Genomic DNA, 17,544 nt, shown 5'->3' with positions numbered 1-17,544 from the left:
GACTCTCAAGGTCTTTCTCGGGTTGCGGCAGGGAACCCTGGGTTCCCTCGACTTGTGTCGGTGACCTCAGGCAACTTCTCAGGGTGACTCTGAGAAGTCAGGGACACTGTGGATTTGGGAGGGGCCTTTCGTTACTCAACTGGGTTTGGTGCAATCGAAGAGGGCCTCATCTCGAATGGAGGCAGGAACCTCAGGGGTCCTCTCCATTTCTGACTCGGGTCGCAGGGTACCTGCCGAGTACGGACAAGAGAGTCACGCCTCGTCTTCCGTGGAGGAATGGATCTCCGCTTGCCTTTCGAGTTGTTCACAGAGTGACAGGCCACTTGTTGAGCTGTGCGTTGAACCTGCGGGTTTTTCCGGACGATGCACAGGGGTGTCAGTGCCCCTTCGTGTTGTGCCTTCATCCACAGGGTTGCCTTCAAAGAGGTGTCCGGGCATCGGGTTCTTTTCAAGAGCATACCAGAAAATTGGGGTCTTTCAGCATGTGGTACCATCCATGAGGCTACGTCTCAAATTTCCTCGGGAGACCGGCCTCATCCTGAGGTTCGCCGTGAAGGTAGGGAACCCCTTGCAGACAAAGCAGGGGAATCGACCCACCGGTCGCGATCAGAAGGGGAGAAGGGGCTCAGATGAAGTGGTGCCGGGAACCTCGGTGGTCCCCTCGAGTGAGACCGGTATGTCACGGCACTTTTCAGGTCCCATCAAGGGTGCCAAGTACAGTTTCGCACTTCAAGATGGAACGTGGGAATTCTCTGGAGATGCTCTAGCGGGCAAGGGCCTCATATTGCGATGACGAGGGAAACACGTGGTTTTTCTCGAGTTGAGGTGGGATTCTCGAGTTACAACGGGAAATTCAGGCTTCCTCTTGTGTTGGCCCAGGAAGTCCAATCTTCCATTCAATTTGTCAGAGAGAGCTGTGGGTTGCTCTCGAGTCACTTCAGGGCAAAGAGTCCTCATCTAGGCTTGGGTCCAGGACGTAGTGTTCCTCTCCAGGGGCAACAGGGATATCGGGGTCGCATTCCAGTCTCACCCGGTGGGTCACGCCTCGTCTCGAGTGGAAGCAAAGGACTCCACTATCCTCTCGAGACGCGACGTGTAAATCTTGGAGCCCAATGAGTGGCCTAAAGGGAGTCAAGCGTCCTGTGTAGCTTGCACAGAAGGTTCACGCTTGATCTGCATACCATGCAGTTAAAGATGGCCCTCCTCTCGTGATGACGGGAGCGTCTCATGGGTTTTTCTCGAGCTGCGGCGCCAGTGTGGGGTTTCTCACGAGATATGATGGAGAACTCAGGGAGCCTCTCATGCGGTGCCAGAGAAGTCAGGCCTCCATAAGTGTGGCCAGGCAGATCGCGTCATTGCTCTAGAGTCATGGGAGGGACTAGGGCCTCAAGACGCATTTAAGAAGGACTCTCGAGGTCTTTCTTGGGTTGGGGCGGGAAACCCTCGTTTCCCTCGACTTCTGCAGGGGACTATAGGGAACTTCTCAAGGTGCCTCTGAGAGGTGACGGATGCTGTGGAGTTGGCAGGGCCTCTCGGGACTCTGCTGGGTTCGGCGCAATGGAAGAGGGCCTCATCTCGAGGGGAGGCAGGAACCTCAGGCTTCCTCTCCGATTCTGACTCCGACTGCACGGTCCCTGCAGTGTTGGGACAGGAGAGTCATGCCACGTCTTGTCTGAGGAATGGAATTCTGGTTGCCTCTCGAGTTGTTCCGGGAGTCTCAGGCCCCTTGTTGCGCTGTGTGTAGACCCTGCGGGTTTTTCCGGATGATGCATGGGGGTGTCAGTGCCCCTTCGTGTTGTGCCTTCACTCACAGGGTTGCCTTCGAAGAGGTGTCCGGGCATCGGGTTCTTATCAAGAGTGGACCAGAAAATCAGGGTCGTTCAGCACGTGGCACCTCACACATGGCTAGTCAAGAATTTCCTCCTGAGACCGGCCTCATCCTGAGGTGCACCAGGAAGGCCGGGAACCCCTTCCAGAGAAAGCAGGGGAATCGACTCTCCTGTCGCGATCAGGAGGGGAGAAGGGGCTCAGATGAAGTGGTGCCGGGACCCTCGGTGTTCCCCTCGAGGGAACCCAGCGTGTCGGGGAACTTTTGCGGTCGCATCAAGGGTGTCAAGTACCGTTTCGCACTTAAGGACGGAACATGGGACTTCCCTGGAGACGCCAGGAACTTCGGTGTTCCCCTGGAGTGAGACCGGTATGTTGGGGAACTTTGGGGTCGCATCAAGGGTGCCAAGTAGCATTTCGAACTTTAAGATGGAACGTGGGACTTCTCTTGAGACTCTAGCTGGCAAGGGCCTCATATTGCGATGAAGGGGGAACCACATGGTTTTTAAGACTTGAGGCTGAATTCTCGAATTACGATGGGAAATTCAGACTTCCTCTTGTGTTGACCGTGGGAAGACCAATCTTCCATTCAAATTGTGAGGGAGAGATGGAGGTTGCTCTCGAGTCACTGTAGGGCAAAATAGACCTCATCTAGGCTTGTGTCTAGGACATAATGTTCCACTCCAGGGGCGACAGGGATCTCGGGGTTGCATTCCAAACTCACCAGGGGAGTCAGGCCTCGTCTCGAGGGAAGCAAAGGACTCCGCTCTCCTCTCGAGTCGCACCGGGTATTTCTTGGACCCAACTGAGTGGCCTAAAGGGAGTCAATCCTCCTGTGAAGTTTGGAGAGAGGACCAGGGATTGCTCTCCAGGTCAGGCAGGAAAAGAAGGCCCCCATCTCTCCTTGACGGGGGCATCTTGTGGTTTTTCTCGAACTGCGGCGCCACTGTGGGTTTTCTCACGAGGTACGATGGGGTACTCAGGGAGCCTCTTGTGTGGTACTAGGGAAGTCAGTTTTCCTGCTTGTGGCGAGGGGAGCGCGTCCTTGCTCTGGAGTTATGGTAGGGGAATCAGGCATCAAGAGACGTTGAAAAAGGACTCTCCAAGTCTTTCTCGGGTTACTTCAGGAAACTCTGGGTTCCCTCAACTTGTGCCAGCGACCTCAGGTAGCTTCTCAGGGAGCCTCTGAGAATTCAGGGATACTGTGGTGTTGGGAGGGGCCTCTTGGGACACCACTGAGTTTGGTTCAATGGAAGAGGGCCTCTTCTCTAGTTGAGGCAGGAACCTCAGGGTTCCTCTCCATTTCTGACTCCGATCGCAGGGTCCCTGAAGAGTTGGGACAGGAGAGTAAGGCCTCGTCTTGTGTGAAGGAATGCAACTTCACTTGCCTCTCGAGTTGTTCCCGGGGTGACAGTCCACATTTGGAGCTGTGAGTGGAATCTGCGGGTTTTTCCAGACGATGCATGGGGATGTCAGTGTCCCTTCGTGTTGTGCCTTCATCCACAGGGTTGCCTTCAAAGAGATGTCCGGGCGTCAGGTTCTTATCTAGAGTGGACCGGGAATTCGGGATCTTTCAGCATGTGGCACCAACCATGAGGCTACTTTTCGAATTTCCTCATGAGACCGGCCTCATCCGGAGGTTCACGGGGAACATCGGGAACCCTTGCAGAAAAAGCATGGGAATCGACCCTCCTGTCACGATCAGGAGGGGTGAAGGGGCTCACAGGAAGTGATGCCGTGAACTTTGGTGTTTCCCTCGAGTGAGACCGGTATGTCAGGGAACTTTGGGGGTCTCATCAAGGGTGCCAAGTACCATTTTGTACTTCAGGATGGAACGTGGGACTTCTCTTGATACGCTGTAGCGGCCAAGGGCCTCATCTTGCGATGACGGCGGAGCCACGTGGTTTTTCTCGAGCTGCGGTGGGATTCTCGAGTTACGACGGGGATTTCAGGCTTCCTCTTGTGTTGGGCCAGGGAAATCCAATCATCCATTCGAGTTGCGAGGGAGAGCTGGGGGTTGCGCTCGAGTCACTGCAGGGCAAAGGAGACCTCATCTAGGCTTGTGTCCAGGACCTAATGTTCCTCTGCAAGGGCCACAGGGATCTCAGGTTTGCATTCCAGACTCACCCAGGGAGTCAGGCCTCGTGTCGAAGGGAAGCAAAGGACTCCGCTCTCCTTTCGAGTCGCGACGGGCACCTCTTGGAGCCCACTTTGTGGCCTAAAGGGAGTCAAGCCTCCTGTGAAGTTTGGAGAGAGGACTTGGGACTGCTCTCCAGGCCATGAAGGAAAAGATGGCCCTCATCTCGCGATGACGGAGGGGTCTTGTGGGTTTTCTCGAGCTGCGGCGCCAGTGTGGGGTTTCACACGAGGTACGACAGGGAGCTCAGGGAGCCTCTCATGTGGCGCCAGGGAAGTCAGGTCTCCATGTGCGTGGCGAGGGGGAGCGCGTTATTGCTCTCGAGCCATGGTAGGGGAATCTGACCTCAAGATGCATTGAAGAAGGACTCTCGAGGTCTTTCTTCGGTTGTGGCAGGAAACCCTTATTTCCCTCGACGTTTGCCGGTGGCCTCAAGGAGCTTCTCAGAATGCCTATGAGAAGTCAGGGATACTGTGGAGATGGGAGGGGCCTCTCGGGACTCCACTGGGTTTGTTTTAATGGAAGAGGGCCTCATCTCGGGTTGAGGCAGGAACCTCAGGTTTCCTCTCCATTTCTGACTCAGATTGAAGCGTGCCTGCAGAGTTGGGATTGGATACTCAGGCCTCGTCTTGTCTGAGGAAGGGAACTCCGCTTGCTCTCTCATTGTTTAAGGGGTGACAGGCCAGTTGTGGAGCTGTATGTGGATCCTGTGGGATTTTCCGGACGATGAACAGGGTTGCCAGTGCCCCCTCGTGTAGTGCCTTCATCCACAGGGTTGCCTTAGAAGAGGTCCGGGCATCGGGTTCTTATCAAGAGCAAGACCGAGAAATCGGGGTCTTTCGGCACGTGGCACCAACACGAGGCTATGTCTCGAATTTCTTCGTGAGACCTGGCCTCATCCTGAGGTGCGCCATGAAGGTCGGGAACCCCTTCTAGACAAAGCAGGGGAATCGACCTTCCTGCCGTGATCAGGAGGGGAGAAGGGGCTCAAATGAAGTGGTGCCAGGAACTTCGGTGTTCCCTTGGAGTGAGACCGGTATATTGGGGAACTTTTGGGGTCGCATCAAGGGTGCCAAGTAGCATTTCGAACTTTATGACAAAATATGGGACTTCTCTTGAGACTCTGTAGCGGGCAAAGGCCTCATATTGCGATGAATGGGGAACCACGTGGTTTTTAAGAGTTGCGGCGGGATTCTCGAGTTACAACGGGAAATTCAGACTTCCTCTTGTGTTGGCCCAGTGAAGACCAATCTTCCATTCGAATTGCGAGGGAGAGATGGGTGTTGCTCTCGAGTCACTGTAGGGCAAAATAGACCTCATCTAGGCTTTTATCCAGGACATAATGTTCCTCTCCAGGGGCAACAGGGATCTCGGGGTTGCATTCCAGACTCACCCGAGGTAAGGCCTCATCTCGAGGGGAAACAAAGTACTCTGCTCTCCTCTCAAGTCGCGACAGGTATCTCTTGGAGCCCATTGAGTGGCCTAAAGGGAGTAAAGCCTCCTGTGAAGTTTGGAGAAAGGACCAGGGATTGCTCTCCAGGTCAGGCAGGAAAAGAAGTCCCCAATCTCGCGATGACGGTGGCGTCTCGTGGGTTTTCCCGAGCTGCGGCGCCAGTGTGGGGTTTCTCACGAGGTATGACGGGGAGCTCAGGGAGCCTCTCATGTGGCGCCAGGGAAGTCAGGTGTCCATGCGCATGGCGAGGGCGAGCGTGTCATTGCTCTCGAGTCATGGTAGGGGAATCCGGCCTCAAGACGCGTTGAAGACGGACTCTTGAGGTCTTTCTCAGGTTACGGCAGGATACCCTGTGTTCCCTCGACTTGTGCCGGTGACCTCAGGGAGTTGCTCAGGGTGCCTCTGAGAAGACACTGATACTGTGGTGTTGGGAGGGGCCTCTCGGGACTCCACTGCGTTTGGTGCAATGGAAGATTGCCGGGAGCCAGCGAGAGACATTCCACTCGTGACAAATGTCATGAGGAAAGAGTCTCGGCATACGCAAAGGCGGGATCGAGCCTCCGGGAGTTCCCCCGTATATTCTTCAGCATCTACCCCCAAAAACCAAAGTCTGCCTTCTTTATTGCTTTGTTCTCTCACCTCTGACATTACTGGGGATGTCCCCCACCACCATCTCACTCTCTCTGTCAAAGAGCTAACTTACAGCTCCAACTAATAATGTTCCTGGGCAATTAGTAGTGTTTAAATCCAAACCCCTCAGATGGTTTTCTAACTCGCCTGACAAGTTTACCCGGTCTCCTACAGCTATGCATACGATTGTGTACAGTCTCCCAGCCTCGAGACGCACGGGAAGTTTAAGATATTCAAATAGCTTAGAGCCTCTCAGAGAGTTAGAAACTGTCAGAATAAAACTAGTAAAAGATTTCATTGATGAACCAATGCTTTTTGCCAAGTTTCCACATCCCCTGAATTGTATCCTTGAATGTGTGTTAATTAATATAGTTGGTATGTAGAAAAAAATAAGTAGTGGCCTTGATGTTAGTAACTTTAGACCCTTAAGGTAATAAATTCTTTTCTTTGTTGTAAACCCATTACACATCCTCCCTATAGGAATGCAATTTTATCTTCGAAAGATGGCGCCAAACCTTAAACAATTACTCTTAGAGAAAATAACTCTTATGGTTGATAAGTCTTTGTCAAGAGTCATAAAATGTTAATAGGTCTTCTGGCCAGAAGATGATGTAAATCATCTAAACCATTTTTATACGATAAATCTGCAGAAAAGAAACCCTGGTTTTTGATAAGGATTAAAGACTGCTGACTTTGCATCCCCTATTATCCTCTATGTGTAACTTAGGGTATTAAAACCTGTGTTGAAAATAAAGCTACGGGCCTTGCTTGCCAACGCTTGGTCTCCCCATGTCATTATTCCCCTCAATTTTCAGATGAGTGTCCATCTGGAGCGCGGATACCCTCTGCGACCATTTATTTGCCTGGGCTTCGAAGACCCACTCGATAAGGTGTCTAAGGTGGGGCACCTTCCTCTATTCTAGAGGGCACTTGCAGCCTCCGTGGTCAGAGCTAACCTGGTGTCACGGCTTATATTGATTTTCCGCGTAAACCAAGCTACTCAGCTGCTTTTCTCCACTGAATTTTCCTACTGAGCTATCCTCATTCTATTACTCTTTATATCTTTGATGAATAAATAAATATATAAATAGGTCGCCTACTCCATCTTCCCTTCGAATACCCTGGATCAGCTGGGGCTGGACCTCTGCAGGTGGCGCCCAAGACAGGCATTTCGAAGGTAAATCCCCAACCCCATTCCCCCAGTGTTCAGTTTTTGGGACAGATAGGATCCCACTTAGGGGGCTGCAGATCCCCCTGTAGAATAGACAGGGCGAGAGGAGTGGGAAGTGTTGAAGAGTTAGAGAGAAAAAACGGTTTCTAAAAAGGCTGACAAAAAAGGCCTAATCTTTAGATAGCTAAAAGCAAAATCTTTTACTATCCTTAAGTTTCTGACATGGGCAACACTGAATCAAATGAAAGATAGCTCTTTATAGGAGTAATTTTACAGTTATTAAGTAAAAGAAGAATCAAGGTTAAAAAATCTTCCATTCAATCATTTTTTACATTTGTACAAGACCACTGCCCTTGGTTTCTACAACAAGGCACTGTTAACCTAGATATCTTGAAAAAACTAGGAAAACAGCTAAGAGCTTATTGTGCTCAGCAAGGTTTGGAAAAAATCCCTACTTACACCTTTCCTCTGTGGAATATGACTAGAGATGTTTTAGATACAGCTCACGAATTTGAAAAGGTACCTGTTAAAGAGGAAAGTAAAGTTGGAAAAGTACCTGTTAAACAAAAAAGCAAATCTGAAAAGGTACCTGTTATAAAGAAAAGTGAAAATGAAGAGGCTATACCTAGCTATCGACAGCTAAATGAATGGCTAGCCGCTATGACTGCCAATGAGCATGTAAAAGATAGGGATGAAAAGAAAGATCAGCTCTCCCCTCAATTTGAAAAAAGTTTAGAGGAAACAGCAGCTCGATGCCATTCTGATGAGGATTGTTTTTTTTTTTAGCTAAAGATGCTCCTAAAAGTTTAAGAAAACATCCCTAATCAGACCATCCGCTCCTAGGAGGTTGAGGGAAACATCCCCGATCAGACAGTTTGTAAGATTTAGTTACCAAACAGTTAAAGGATCTCCAGAACAGAAGAGGAAAACTTCGGGACGCTCCCATCCCCCTATGCCTCCTCCTCCATGTCGGGGTAAAGGGCCACCACTAGGAGTTTCCCGGAGAAGGATTTTCTCTAGTCCCAAGGATGAACTCGAACCTCACCTTGAGGCTTCTTTTCTAGTCCCCTCTGCAGTTTAGCCAGGGTAAAGAGGTTACAAAATAAATAAAAATATTCTCTAAAATTAAAAAAAAAATTAAAAATGGATATCTCTGCATCTAAGAGTAGACAAATATTTATTGACTGTGGAATATGATTAGAAATGTCCTGGACCTCCATCACGAGGCTGTTAAATAGCCTATGGGGGAGGCTATAGAGGTGGATGGTGGTGAGTCTCCATTTACTGCACAGATCATATTTTCTGCCATTGGAAAAAAAAAAGGAGGGAGAAAGTGGTCTACCTCCCGAGGAAGGAGAGGGCTTACAGGACGCTGCGGCCGAGAGCCCTGGCGAGCTCCCTCCCCCTCTGCGCAAACCTTTAAAAAACTTATCCACCACTTTCTGATTTAAGGCGACCGCCACCGCCTTCGATTGTGCCTCCCAGGACCCAGGAGTTCCCCACTTTGCCCCCAAAGCCTCCCAAAGTGTTGCCTAAGACTGAGGAAGATAAAAAGTTTTTTAAACAAAGGAACTTTTAGTTCACAATATGCAGAGCATGCTCCTTGGAGAAAACTCCCTTAGGGGGGTCTCACCCAGGCTAGGAGAAAAGCGAAAAGGCAAGGAGATTTAATAACAATATTAACCCCTGATGTGCCGCTTACTCCAATTCCAACCGGAGTGGCTGGCCCCCTATCTGAGGACATTGTAAGATTTGTCCTGGGGCGTAGCTCGCTTTCTTTAAAAAAAAAAATTAAATAAAAAAAAAAGAAAGAAAAGAAATTTTGCTGGTGCATGGTGTAGTAGATTCTGATGATATTGAGAAATTAAAGTCTTGATCTCACTGCCTATCAAAACTGTACATATTAATAAAGGTCAAAGAGTAACACACCTTTTACTTTTACCTTACTATCAGACAAGGAAAAACTTGACTTCTCAAGCTAAGAGCCACAAAACATTTGGATCTAGTGATCTAGCCTTTTGGGTGCAGGAAATTACAGTTCCAAGGCCTTTAAAAGATCTTTTAATTCAAGAGAATAAAACGCCAGGGCTATTAGACACAGGAACAGATGTCTCTTAACATTGCTGGGAAAGACTGGCCCAGCTCCTGGCCAACACATAATACTGAAAATGAGTTGGTGGGATTAGAGAAAGTGGTATGTGGGGTGGAGATACTGTACAGGTGGTACATTTAACAATACTTTATATATTGTTATAAATACATAATATAAATGTATTTGCCTAATTACAGTTTGCCTAATTAGGTATGGGTATAAATAAAATATAATAAAGGTATACCTAATTCTATTTATAGATCTATACTTAATTTGTATATAAATTAATATGTATACTAGATACACACACATATATATATACTGTATAATTAAATATATATGGCAGTAATATAATGTGTGTGTGGCTGATATTAATTGGTATGGATTGATGTGCTGTGATGATATATGTTCTATATACTGTATAATTATAAATGTGTGACATGTATTATTACAGTATATTGGTTTGTGTTGGTTGGTATTAGCTGTGTATGTGTTGTATTGTTGTAATATATATTAATTAATATATTAATTATAAAGATTAATTCAAGTATATTGATTTATATATATTATATGTCAATAACTTTATACTTGTTGCCATATATAAATACATATATAAATGCATTTTGCATTTAGGTATATCTGTATACCTGTATACCAAAATGAGATAAGGAGGTTATACATTTATTACTTAAATTTATACAGAGACCTAAACTAAACATTAGACCTAAATTAACATATCCATAGGGAAACAGCTAGACAAATAGTGAAGTTATGTTCCAATTGTAATTAATCACTTAAACGTAAACACACAGGGGCAGACTACAATGATGAGACACTAGATGCCTGAATTACAGGCTACGACTCGGCCCCTGGTCAAGCAAAAAGGCCTCCTTACGGGAGAGTGAAAAAGGCCAGATGTGTTGCTAACTTGTGGGAGAGGGTATGCTTGTATATTTCTACAGAATGCAGATTCTCTGGTTTGGATCTCAGACAAATTCGTCATGTCACATTCCCCAAAGACCAGGTTCGCGGCGCGCGCACTCGCTCGCTCCCCCTCCCCCAGCCAGCTCTCGCCTCCGTGCCACCAGCAGCACCTCGCACCCACCTCGCTGCACCCCGTGACCTAGAGCAAAGAAGTCTGTGCAGCGAGTGAGGGCCAGAGAGGAAAGCGCGCCCGCGGAGTGCCGTCCAGACCAGCGTGGCCCCACCGGCGAGAGGGGACCGCCCTGAGCCCAAGCGGTGGCGGCTAGCCCTAAACCACGAACCCTGCCCCTCCGCCCACCACAGGCGCCTTGGCCCACAGCCTGCCGCTCGCGTTCTGCCTCCTGATGCTGGGGACACTGCTCCCCCGGGCCGACGCCTACAGCTGCTCCCTGGTTCATCTTGTTTAAACCCTCAATATAATGTTTGCTCCTTTGTAATGCTACAACATCCACCTTATCTTATGATGTAACCACTTATTGAATTATGGTCTTGCTGTATTACAACAACTACAGGATTTAATGCAAACACGACGGTTTGTGGGCTTAATTATCTTGGGAATAGCAGCTTTGATAAGTGCAATCACTTCTGTTACTGTGGCAGAAATATCATTGATTCAACAAGTACATACTGCTCAATATGTTGATTCTATGTACAAAAATGTTTCTTTAACATTGGCAACACAGGAAGCTATAGAGAGAAAATTAGAAATGAGGGTAGACGCCCTAGAGGAAGCAGTAATACATATTGGGACTGAATTGCAGGCTTTAAAGGTGAAAATGGCATTGTCTTGTCATGCTGACTATCGGTGGATATGTGTAACACCCCTGAAAGTAAATGAGACAGATTTTGAATGGGAAAAGATTAAAAACCATATTTCAGGTATCTGGAACAGCTCTGACATTGGTTGAGACGTAGGGAAACTTCACTATCAAATAGCAACCATGGAGCACTTCCGATTAGATTTTACTGCTGCTGGAACAGCAAATGATTTCTTCCATACTTTCCCTAACTACATCTCAGGAAAGAATATTCTGTCTAATGTCTTTAGCTATGCTGCGGTGGCTGCTTTAATTCTGCTTCTCATAATCATTCTTCCTTGTATTGTCAGGATTCTTCGGCAGAGTATTCAGAGGCTCGCGACTGAGCTACATCTGGCTGTTTTAAGAAATAAAAAACGGGGAGATGCCGGGAGCCAGCGAGAGACATTCCACTCGTGACAAAGGTCATGAGGAAGGAGGCTGGGCATACACAAAGGCGGGATCGAGCCTCAGGAGTCCTCCCGGATATTCTTGAGCATCTACCCCCCAAAACCAGTGTCTGCCTACTTTATTGCTTTGTGCTCTCACCTCTGACTTTCCTGGGGGCTGTCCCCCACCACCATCTCACTCTTTCTGTCAAAGAGCTAACTTACAGCTCCAATTAATAAAGTTCCTGGGCAATTAGGAGTGTTTAAATCCAAACACGTCAGATGGCTCTCTAACTCGCCTGACAAGTTTACCCGGACTCCTACAGCAATGCATACAATTGTTTACAGTCTCCGAGCCTCGAGAGTCACGGGAAGCTTAAGATATTCAAATAGCTTAGAGCCTCTCAGAGAGTTAGAAACTGTCAGAATAAAACTAGTAAAAGATTTCATTGATGAACCAATGCTTGTTGCCAAGTTTCCACATCCCCTGAATTGTATCCTTGAATGTGTATTAATTAATATAGTTGGTATGTAGAAAAATAAGTAGTGGCCTTGGTGTTACTAACTTTAGACCCTTAAGGTAATAAATTATTTCCTTTGTTGTAAGCCCATTACACATCTGCCCTATAGGAATGCAATTTTATCTTTGAAAGACAGGGCCAAACCTTAAAATAATTACTCTTAGAGAAAATAAGTCTTACGGTTGATAAGTCTTTGTCAAGAGTCATAAAATGTTAATAGGTCTTCTGGCTAGAAGATGATGTAAATCACCTAAACCATTTGTATATGATACATTTGCAGGAAAGAAACCCTGGTTTTTGATAAGGATCAAAGGCTGCTGACTTTGCATCCCCATTATCCTCTATGTGTAACTTAGGGTAAAAAAACCCCTGTTGAAAATAAAGCTACGGGCCTTGATTGCCAACGCTTAGTCTCCTAATGTCATTCTTCCCCTCAATTTTCAGATGAGTGTCCATCTGGAGCGCGGATATCCTCTGCGAACATTTATTTGCCTGGGCTTCGAAGACCACTTGAGAAGGTGTCTAAGGTGGGGCACTTTTCGCTATTCGAGAGGGAGCCTGCGGCCTCCGTGGTCAGAGCGAACCTGGTGTCACGGGTTATACTGATTTTCCGCATAAACCAAGCTACTCAGCTTCTTTTCTCCACTAAATTTTCCTACTGAGATATCCTCATTCTATTACTCTTTATATCTTTGATAAATAAATCAATAGGTCGCCTACTCTGTCTCCCCTTCAAAAACCCTGGACCAGCCGAGGCTGGACCTTGTCAGAAGAGGGCCTCATCTCGATTTGAAGCAGGAACCTCAGGGTTGCTCTCCATTTCTGACTCTGAACACAGAGTCCCTACAGAGTTAGGACAGGAGAGTCAGGCCTCGTCTTGTGTGGAGGAATGGAACTCCACTGGACTCTCGAGTTGTTCACCAGATAACAGGCCACTTGTCGAGCTGTGTGTGGAACCTGCGGTTTTATCCGGACGATGCATGGGGGTGTCAGTTCCCCTTCGTTTTTTGCCTTCATACACAGGGTTGCCTTCGAAGAGGTATCCAGCCTTCAGGTTCTTATCAAGAGCAGACCAGGAAATCAGGGTCTTTCGGCATGTGGCACCACCCACAAGCCTACGTCTCGAATTTCTTCTTGAGACGGACCTCAACCTGAGGTGCACCAGGAAGGTCGGTAACCCTTTCAGACAAAGCAAGTGAATTGACCCTCTTGTCCTGATCAGGAGGGGAGAAGGGGCTCAGATGAAGTGGTGCCGGGAACCTCGATGTTCCCCTCGAGTAAAACTGGGATGTCGGGGAACTTTTGGAGTCACATCAAAGGTGCTAAGTACCGTTTCAAACTTCAAGACGGAATGTGAGACTTCTCTTGAGACGCTGTAGCTGGCAAGGGCCTCATCTTGTGGTGACGGGTTAACCACGTCGTTTTTCTCGAGTTGTGGTGGGATTCTTGAGTTAGGTCAGGAAATTCAGGCTTCCTCTTGTGTTGGCCCAGGGAAGTCCAGTCTTCCATTCGAGTTGCGAGGGAGAGCTAGGGATTGCGCTTGAGTTACTGCAGGGCAAAAGAGACCTTATCTAGGCTTGTGTCCAGGACATAATGTTCGTCTCCAGGGGGGACAGGGATCTCGGGGTTGCTTTCCTGATGCACCCGGGGAGTCAGTCCTTGTCTCTAGGGGAAGCGAAGGACTCCGCTCTCCTCTCGAGTTGCGACGGGTATCTCTTGGAGCCCACTGAGTGGCCTAAAGGGAGTCAAGCCTCCTGTGGAGTTTGGAGAGAGGACTCGGGATTGCTCTCCAGGCCATGCAGGAAAAGAAGGCCATCATCTCGCGATGAAGGGGGCATCTCGTGGGTTTTCTCGAGCTGCAGCGCCAGTGTGGGGTTTCTCATGAGGTACTACGGGGAGCTCAGGGAGCCTCTCATGTGGCGCTTGGGAAGTCAGGTCTCCATGCGCATTGCGAGGGGGAGCGCGTCATTGCTCTAGAGTCATTGAAGGTGTATTGGGCCTCAAGAACCGTTAAAGAAGGACTTTCAAGGTGTTTCTTGGGTCACGGCAGTAAACCCTGGGTTCCCTCGACTAGTGCCGGTGGCCTCAGGGAGCTTCTCAGTGTGCCTCTGAGAAGTCAGGGATACCCTGGAGTTGGGAGGGCCCTCTCGGGACTCCACTGGGTTTGGTGCAATAGAAGAGGGCCTCATCTCGAGTGGAGGCAGGAACCTCAGGGTTCATCTCCATTTCTGACTCTGATCGCAGGGTCCCTGCAGAGTTGGGACAGGAGAGTCAGGCCTCGTCTTGTAAGGAGGAATGGAACTCCGCTTGCCTCTCGAGTTATTCACGGGGTGACAGGCAACTTGTCGAACTGTGTTTGGAATCTGCGGGTTTTTCCAGATGATGCACGAGGGTGTCAGTGCCCCTTCGTGTTGTGCCTTCTTCCACAGGGTTGCCTTTGAAGAGGTGTCCGGGCATCGGGTTCTTATCAAGAGCGGACCGGGGAATCGGGGTCTTTCAGCATGTGTTACCACCCATGAAGCTACGTCTCAAATATTCTCGTTAGACGGGCCTCATCCTGAGGTGCGCCGGGAAGGTAGGGAACCCCTTCCAGACAAAGCACGGGAGTCGACCCTCCAGTTGCAATCAGGAGGGGAGAAGTGGCTCAGATGAAGTCATACCGGGAACCTCGGTGTTCCCCTCGAGAGAGACCAGGGTGTCGGGGAACTTTTGGTATCGCATCAAGGGTGCCAAGTTTTCACACTTGAAGTGCGAAAACACTTCAAGAAGAAACCTGAGACTTCTCTTTAGACGCTGTAGCGGGCAAGGGCCTCATCTTGCGATGACGGGGTAACCATGTGGTTTTTCTCGAGTTTCGGCGGGATTCTCGAGTTACGATGGGGAATTCAGGCTTCCTCCTGTGTTGGCCCAGGGAAGTCCAATCTTCCATTCAAGTTGCGAGAGAGAGCTAGGGATTGCTCTCGAGTCACTTCAGGGCAAAAGAGACCTCATCTAAGCTTGTGTCCAGGACCTAATGTTCCTCTCCAGGGGCGACAGAGATCTCGGGGTTGCATTTTAGACGCACCCGAGGAGTCAGGCCTCATCTCGAGAGGAAGGAAAGGACTCTGCTCTGCTCTCGAGTCCCGACGGGTATTTCTTGGAGACCACTGAGTGGCCTAAAGGGAGTCAAGCCTCCTGTGGATTTTTTTTTAAATTTTATTTTATTTTTAAACTTTACATAATTGTATTAGTTTTTCCAAATATCAAAATGAATCTGCCTCAGGTATACATGTGCTCCCCATCCTGAACCCTCCTCCCTCCTCCCCCCCATAGCATCCCTCTGGGTCGTCCCAGTGCACTAGCCCCAAGCATCCAGTGTCATGCATCAAACCTGGACTGGCAACTCTTTTCATACATGATATTTTACATGTTTCAATGCCATTCTCCCAAATCTTCCCACCTTCTCCCTCTCCCACAGAGTCCATAAGACTCTTCTATACATCAGTGTCTCTTTTGCTGTCTCGTACTCAGGGTTATTGTTACCGTCTTTCAAAGTTCCATATATATGCGTTAGTATACTGTATTGGTGTTTTTCTTTCTGGCTTACTTCACTCTGTATAATAGGCTCCAGTTTCATCCACCTCATTAGAACTGATTCATTCTATTCTTTTTAATGGCGGAGTAATACACCATTGTGTATATGTACCACAGCTTTCTTATCCATTCATCTGCTGATGGACATCTAGGTTGCTTCCATGTCCTGGCTATTAGAAACAGTGCTGCGATGAACATTGGGATACACGTGTCTCTTTCCCTTCTGGTTTCCTCAGTGTGTATGCGCAGCAGTGGGATTGCTGGATCATAAGGCAGTTCTATTTCCAGTTGTTTAAGGAATCTCCACACTGTTCTCCATAGTGGCTGTACTAGTTTGCATTCCCACCAACAGTGTAAGAGGGTTCCCTTTTCTCCACACCCTCTCCAGCATTTATTATTTGTAGACTTTTGCATTGCAGCCATTCTGACTGGCGTGAAATGGTACCTCATAGTGGTTTTGATTTGCATTTCTATGATAATGAGTGATTTTGAGCATCTTTTCATGTGTTTGTTAGCCATCTGTATGTCTTCTTTGGAGAAATGTCTATTTAGTTCTTTGGCCCATTTTTTGATTGGGTCATTTATTTTTCTGGAGTTGAGCTGTAGGTGTTGCTTGTATATTTTTGAGATTAGTTGTTTGTCAGTTGCTTCATTTCCTATTATTTTCTCCCATTCCGAAGGCTGTCTTTTCACCTTGCTAATAGTTTGCTTTGATGTGCAGAAGCTTTTAAGGTTAATTAGGTCCCATTTGTTTATTTTTGTTTTTATTTCCAATATTCTGGGAGGTGGGTCATAGAGGATCCTGCTGTGATGTATTTCAGAGAGTGTTTTGCCTATGTTCTCCTCTAGAAGTTTTATAGTTTCTGGTCTTACGTTTAGATCTTTAATCCATTTTGAGTTTATTTTTGTGTATTGTGTTAGAAAGTGTTCTAGTTTCATTCTTTTACAAGTGGTTGACCAGATTTCCCAGCACCACTTGTTAAAGAGATTGTCTTTAATCCATTGTATATTTTTGCCTCCTTTGTCAAAGATAAGGTGTCCATATGTGTGTGGATTTATCTCTGGGCTTTCTATTTTGTTCCACTAATCTATATTTCTGTCTTTGTGCCAGTACCATACTGTCTTGATAACTGTGGCTTTGTAGTGGAGCCTGAAATCAGGTAGGTTGATTCCTCCTGTTCCATTCTTCTTTCTCAAGATCGCTTTGGCTATTCGAGGTTTTTTGTATTTCCATACAAATTGTGAAATTATTTGTTCTAGCTCTGTGAAGAATACTGTTGGTAGCTTGATAGGGATTGCATTGAATCTATAAATTGCCTTGGGTAGTATACTCATTTTCACTATATTGATTCTTCCAATCCATGAACATGGTATATTTCTCCATCTATTAGTATCCTCTTTGATTTCTTTCACCAGTGTTTTATAGTTTTCTATATAAAGGTCTTTAGTTTCTTTAGGTAGGTATATTCCTAAGTATTTTATTCTTTCCGTTGCAATGGTGAATGAAATTGTTTCCTTAATTTCTCTTTCTGTTTTCTCATTATTAGTGTATAGGAATTCAAGGGATTTCTGTGTGTTGATTTTATATCCTGCAACTTTACTATAGTCATTGACTAGTTCTAGTAATTTTCTGGTGGAGTCTTTAGGGTTTTCTATGTAGAGGATCATGTCATCTGCAAACAGTGAGAGTTTTACTTCTTCTTTTCCAGTTTGGATTCCTTTTGTTTCTTTTTCTGCTCTGATTGCTGTGGCCAAAACTTCCAAAGCTATGTTGAATAGTAATGGTGAAAGTGGGCACCCTTGTCTTGTTCCTGACTTTAGAGGAAATGCTTTCAATTTTTCACCATTGAGGATAATGTTTGCTGTGGGTTTGTCATATATAGCTTTTATTATGTTGAGGTATGTTCCTTCTATTCCTGCTTTCTGGAGAGTTTTTATCATAAATGGATGTTGAATTTTGTCAAAGGCTT

The 17,544-nt window shown here is 47.2% G+C and overlaps 1 pseudogene; it reads left to right on the top strand.

Moving 5' to 3' along the window:
• LOC129641792 (endogenous retrovirus group K member 19 Env polyprotein-like) overlaps positions 1-11,484 on the top strand; it is a 206,925-nt pseudogene extending 195,441 nt beyond the window's left edge.
• Positions 11,485-17,544: the final 6,060 nt, after the last annotated feature.

This window comes from Bubalus kerabau, chromosome 1 (assembly GCF_029407905.1).
Source record: "Bubalus kerabau isolate K-KA32 ecotype Philippines breed swamp buffalo chromosome 1, PCC_UOA_SB_1v2, whole genome shotgun sequence".
NCBI lineage: Eukaryota > Metazoa > Chordata > Mammalia > Artiodactyla > Bovidae > Bubalus > Bubalus kerabau.
The sequence above is the reverse complement of the archived record's forward strand: the minus strand, read 5'-3'. Positions and strand labels throughout refer to the sequence as shown.